This window comes from Dipodomys ordii, unplaced genomic scaffold (genome assembly GCF_000151885.1).
Source record: "Dipodomys ordii isolate 6190 unplaced genomic scaffold, Dord_2.0 Scaffold164, whole genome shotgun sequence".
NCBI lineage: Eukaryota > Metazoa > Chordata > Mammalia > Rodentia > Heteromyidae > Dipodomys > Dipodomys ordii.
In genome coordinates, this window is record NW_012267380.1 from 2,781,107 (window position 1) to 2,787,188 (window position 6,082).

Consider the following 6,082-nt stretch of genomic DNA (forward strand, 5'->3'; position numbering starts at 1 on the left):
TGGTGCTGTGGCTCAAGTGGTAGAGTGCTAGCCTTGAGATGAAGTGCTGAGGGACAGTGCCCAGAGTTCAAGCCCCACCACTGACAAAAAAAAGACAACAAATATTAACAAAGTTTTTGTTTTATTTTGGTTTGGGGTTGTGTGGGTTTTGGGGTTTTTTTTTGTTTTGTTTGGTAAGTACTAAGACTTGAACTCAGGGCCTCATGCACTTACTTGGCTTTTTCACTTATGGCAGGCATTCTACCACAGTGCCCAGACACAGTGCATTTGGTAACACTAATAGTAAGCTGAGCACGAGTGACTCAAGCCTGTAATAGTAGCTATTCAAGAGGCTGAACTCTGGATATTGCAGGTCAAAGCAGCCAGACAGAAAAGTCTATAAGACTCATATCCAATTAACCACCAAAAAAAAATTGAAATAGAATTGTAACTCAAGCGGTAGAGCACCAGCCTTGAGTAAAAATGCTAAGCAAAGCCGGGCGCTGGTGGCTCACACCTGTAATCCTAGCTACTCAGGAGGCTGAGATCTGAGGATCGCGCTGTAGCTCAAGTGGTAGAGCGCTCGCCTTGAGCTGAAGAGCTGAGAGACAGCGCCCAGGCCCAGAGTTCAAGCCCTATGACCGACAAAAAAAAAAAAAAAAAGCTAAGCAAAAGCACAAGGCCCTGAGTTCAAGATCCAGGACTAATACCAAAAAATTTTTTTTCAGCTATGTACAGAAAATTAGTATGTCTCAAAAGCAAACATTACAAAACAATAAGAATCATTTAAACTTCTTGTGCTTCATTCCCTTATGCACGTTCCTACACTCAGCCTGCATCAACCACAGTCTGCCCTTTTTTTTGGGGGGGGTCCGGTCATGGGGCCTGAACTCTGGGCCTGGGCGCTGTCCCTCAGCTCTTCAGCTCAAGGCTAGCGCTCTACCACTTGAGCCACAGCGCCACTTCGGCTTTCTTTTTTCATTTTGCTTATGTGGTGCTGAGGAATCGAACCCAGGGCCTCAGGCATGCAAGGCAAGCGCTCTACCACTGAGCCACCTTCCCAGCCCCAGTCTGCCCTTTCTCTATGTGGATGAGTCTTATATATAACTTCAGCCAGCATATTTATTCCAAATCTCAGAACTGACCACTCAAAGGCCAAGGGATAACTCTAACTGGATGTCCCACAGGTATGTCAAATTCAACCAACACTAAATTGCCCCAGTAAATCCCTCCTACTCTTCTATTTCCTCTTCTACCAGCAAGCCTCTTTCTCTCATAGTCCCATTAAAACCTAGGAGATTTCATGCAGCTTCACCCTTACCCTCTCCATGGGATACCTGTAAAGTCCTGGTGTTGGTTTTGTTCTCCTCCTTCCCCTTCCATTTCCCTGCTGGCCTGGCTTTACACGTTCCCGCCTTCTTTTTCACAAGAACAACTTCACAGCCTCCTGACTTAATTCGGAACTCCTTCACTTGGCTCATTCGCTGTCATAAGTAAATATTATCTACACGTAGCTAAGATAGGTGAGCACATTCCATGGGAGAAATACAAAGGCATCTAAGCATGTGCTGGCAATGAGAGTGAGTACAAATGGCTAAAGCCAAAGTCAAGACAAATAGCAAGATACAAATCCTGAGACAGAAACAAGCCAGATTTGTCAAGCTCTTCTGAGGTTGAAATCTTTCAAAGGTTCCTCACTACACCAGACTAAAATGATGAAGCAGGCCACACAGCTGGATCTGTGTGCCTTTCCAGTCTCCCCCCTCTTTTTCTCTCTCTTTCCACTCCTCCTCCCCTCATGCTAGTCCTGGGGCTTGAACTTGGGGCCTGGGGGCTGTCCCTGAGCTTCTTTTGCTCAAGGCTAGCACTGTACCATTTGAGCCACAGCGCTACTTACGGCTTTTTCTGTTTATGGTAGAGGACTCAAACTCAGGGCCTCATGCATACAAGGCAATCACTATACCACTAAGGCACATTCTTAGCCTCCTGTCTCATCAAGCCCTTTCCCCAGCCTTCCCAAATGACATTTTTCCCCAAATGCACCAAGTTACCATGTTACCTTTATTATTCTCTCTACTCCCAGGACCATAATCCTCTACCTTTCTCCATCTAGATTCAGCTCTTCGGAGTCTCTGTGTCTGGCAGTTTCTATTCAACAGGCACACAATAAGCTAAGACGCAGCCCCTTCCCTTCCCCTTGACTGCACTAAGACTGCACTGATTTGTTACACTATCTCCCACACTAGTCTTTGGGTAAAGGGCCAAAACCCCTTTGAAAACTAGATTTCTCACCACCAACTAGTCAGGGAGAAAAATAAGAAAACAGACCATATAACAATGTAAAAATGGGTGGAAAAAAAAAAGGGTGATAGCAGTATGCACAAAGTGATGTGGGAACCCAGACAAAAGTCATGTTACCCAAGCTGAAGATGTAGGGTAGTCAGAAAAAGTACTAGGTGACAATCAATGGTCAGGGATTCATCCCCACCCTCTCCAGCTGGTTCTCCTAGCCCTCTGCAATCATTTCGGCTACAGCCCTTTCTCATACCACCTGGATTACACTATATGGAGTAATCTACTCTGGTTAATAAAGGGCTCAGATAAGGATAAGTCACTGCTGCAGAAAATCTCATAGGTCTAGTTCATTATGCTAAGCATTTGGAAGCTGATGGGAATTTTAAAGAAAACAAGTGGCATGATCAGACTGCATTTTATAAATGGAATGATCTAAGCAGCAGAGTGAAGGCTGCATTGGTGGAGTCCAAGGTGGCCTATCAAGCATCTGCTGAGTCTTTGGGAAAAATATAACCAAGGACTGAGCCAACCTTTTGTCACTGAGGTCAGGAATAAAGATCTGTGACAGAACAGGATATATATATATATACATGAGGAGCCAAAAAGATAATCCCAGATTCCTAAAGAGGAATGCTTGCATATGTGCTTGAGGGCAAGGGGTAGGCTGAAGGGAGGGAACAGAATACCCATGGGTTCTCCAATGGAGAGATGAAAATGAGGACCTGGAGCTAAAAGGAAAAGGGGACTGTTTACATCTTTGAAACCACACACACAGGTACTATCTAAAACTATGAAATTAGAGAGAGAGCAAAATGAAATGCAAGTTAGTCTGACAAGAAAATCTTGAAGGAAACATACGGATAGTTTTTGTGTAGGATGGTGGAAGCCTGAGTATGCGTGCATTCTGAAAACACCAGGAGAAGCCCTTTTCATTGAGATAAAGACAGGTGGTCAAAAATCAAACAAGCACAGGCCCAGACAAAAATAACAGTTCGTCAAGAGTTCAGGGCTGACACCCACTAATTTCTTCTGAAGCAGGAGGTAAAATGGGCAGTAAAGAGAAGGGAGGAGTCAGGCTAGAGCAATAGAAATAACACCATAGGCTTTAGTACAAGAGAGGAAGTTGGGGGGTAGGTCAAAGAACCTCCAAGTAATGCAAGCAATGCTGGGATCCAGCTCAGTTCCGTTTTCTCAAGTCTGCCCCAGGAGTCCTGCAGAAAAACAGCTGATCAACTCAGACCTGAGACCAGCAAAGCAAATGTGGGAAGAAAGTACAAGACAAAGAACAATGCATTAATGCTTTTAAGATTCAAATTTTTTCTACTCTTAAAAAAAAAAAAACCTGAGAGCCAGAAGAGGGAGGGACAGGTGGGTAATTCTTTAACTCCTAGAAAACTCAGAACTTTCAGGGATAAGCAGATGTGTGCTTTCCTTCCAGCAGCAGATTCCAGAAATCCAAACCTAAGTCGTGTAGGGGCTCTTAGATAATAAACAGCTACTAGACGAACAGTGCAACACTCCTTACACACAACGCTGCAATAGATTCGAGATGTGGGGGATTTCTTTCTTTTCTAAAACAAAGATGCAAGGGGGGGGGGAGATGTAATTTTATCACGCTGGCCTTCTGACTAGCAGCCTAAAAATCTTTTACAAAAGCAATTAACATGATACAAAACGAAAGCAGAACTGAATTTCTCAACAAATGCCTAATTGTGATTTTAATCCCTATTAGGCTTTGAGCGCCTCCATCTCCCATGCAGGATCCAAAGTGCCTTTAGATACACGACTACAGCTCTACCCCATACCACAGACACCTAGAAAGGAGGAGGCTACCTGTATCAGCACCCTCCACCCCCTGCCAGGCCCACTGTGCACCAGATCCTGGGGCTGGACGCTGCAAGTGATTCAGGCAGACTGGCTGTGGCACCTGGGCAGAATGGGACAAGTCTGCCTGCAGGTTTAAGTGCACAGAAAAGGAGTTTGGCGGACGAAAGTGAGAAAAACCAGGGGGAGGCAAAAGCGGGAAGGCAGCGACGACACCCCAGGGGACATGAGGGAGATGTAACTGGACACAGAACAAGCACAGGCCCCCGTGGGCGTGCGCAAGCCGGGCCGAGTAGGGAAGGTGAGGCTGAAGCTAGGTGTCTGCAGGGCTGGGGCTCACCCCCAGAAGGGCTGTGGGGCTGCGAGGATTGGGTCTCATCCCCGAGGGCTGCGGGCTGTGAGGACTGGGTCTCATCCCCGAGGGCTGTGGGGCTTCGGGGACTGGGTCTCATCCCCGAGGACTGCGGGGCGGGATTGGATCCAGCACCTCAAAGTATAAGGGGAGCGGGAGGGAGATGGACCCGGCCCGTCGGGCCACACAGCCCAGGGCTCCCCGCCCAGGATGAAGGGACGATAGCCTGCTAGGGGACGCGGGACGGCAGGCACTGAGGGCCGGACGCACCGCTGGATGGGGCAGCCCAGCCGGGATCTGGGGGGAAGACGAGCGACGGGATAGGGCGGCGAGCGCCGAGATGGGGCAGCCCAGCCGGAACCCGGGGGGCGGCGAGCGACGGGATAGGGCGGCGAGAGCCGGGATGGAGCGGCCCAGCCCGGACCCGTGGGGCGGCGAGCGCCGGGAGGGAGCAGCCAAGCCGGGACCCAAAGGACGGCGAGCGCCGGGATGGGGCGGCCCAGCCCGGACCCGTGGGGAGGCGAGCGCCGGGATGGGGCAGCCCAGCCGGGACCCAGAGGGCGGCGAGCGCCAGGATGGGGTGGCCCAGCCCGGACGGAGCCACGGCGAGCACCGCTACTCCCTTACCTGGAATAAGTGAGGGCCAGCCGGGCCGCCGCGCCCGCATCCTGGGCTCGGCCGCTTCCCCGCCAACCTAGGAGAGGACCATGGCAGCCGCTCCGGGGCCTGCCCTCGCCGCCTAGCCCGGCTCGACCCCGCCGAGATGCGGAGATGCGCCGCCGCCACCAGCACCGCGGCCGCCTCAGCAGCGACTCCCGCGGTCGTCGCTTCAGCGCCGGCCGCCAGGCCCCGCCTCCGCGGTCGGGCGGGACTTCTCACGTAACGCCATTGGTTACGGTGAGCCTGAGGGATGAGTCTGTCTCCCTGATTGGTGGATTCCGGCTGGCTCCCACACGCGGAAGGAGGAGCTTGGGACTGCCCGCTGAGACGCGCGCAGAGGGCGGGGATCTGACGTCGCGCCCCCGCCGCAGCTGCGTACGCGCGCTCCCGGAGGGGCTCCCGGCGGTCACCTGCAGGGGCGGGTTGTTGCCGGGGCAACAGTTTGCGTGTCCCAAGACTACCAAAGACTCTCGGAGGGGGCAGTCGCTGAGGACCGTCCGGAAGGCCGACATTCCGGGACCGGGGTCGGGACCAGGAGACCCCCCTCTGCCGGCGCACTGCCTCACGTACCAAGGCATAGTCGTGCGTCGTGTGCGTGCAAGCAAGTATCACAGTGACACCCCTCCCCCCCAGACAATTCACCTGTGCTAATCAAAACCCCTCCCGCCCTACGTGTAAATCAGTGACAGCAGAGACCCAACGTAAGGGACTGACCCTGGACTGAAAGACGTGAAGAAAAGGGCAGAGCAATAGAGGAGATGGCTGAAATCTCAAGTTCCATAGGGCAGACGGCACCAAGAAATGCTGTAATTCTGTCAAGCATTTACCTCTACTCTGCTAGTATGATTGGAGAAAGCATGGGGGCAAGGATGCGACAGCTACATCCAAACTCCCTGCCCTGCCATCTTGCCACCTGTCTTGGGGCTAATAAGTGCCAACGAAAGAGTTTCACTCACACACACACACAAACTA

The 6,082-nt window shown here is 51.4% G+C and overlaps 1 protein-coding gene across 1 annotated transcript in view; it reads right to left on the reverse strand.

The window, feature by feature from the left end:
• Positions 1–5,241, reverse strand: part of Tpst1 (tyrosylprotein sulfotransferase 1) — a 47,299-nt gene extending 42,058 nt beyond the window's left edge. Inside the window, exon 1 of the mRNA XM_013033182.1 lies at positions 5,078–5,241. The gene's annotated coding sequence lies outside the window, so the exon portion shown is untranslated. The remainder of the gene's footprint in view (positions 1–5,077) is intronic.
• Positions 5,242–6,082: the final 841 nt, after the last annotated feature.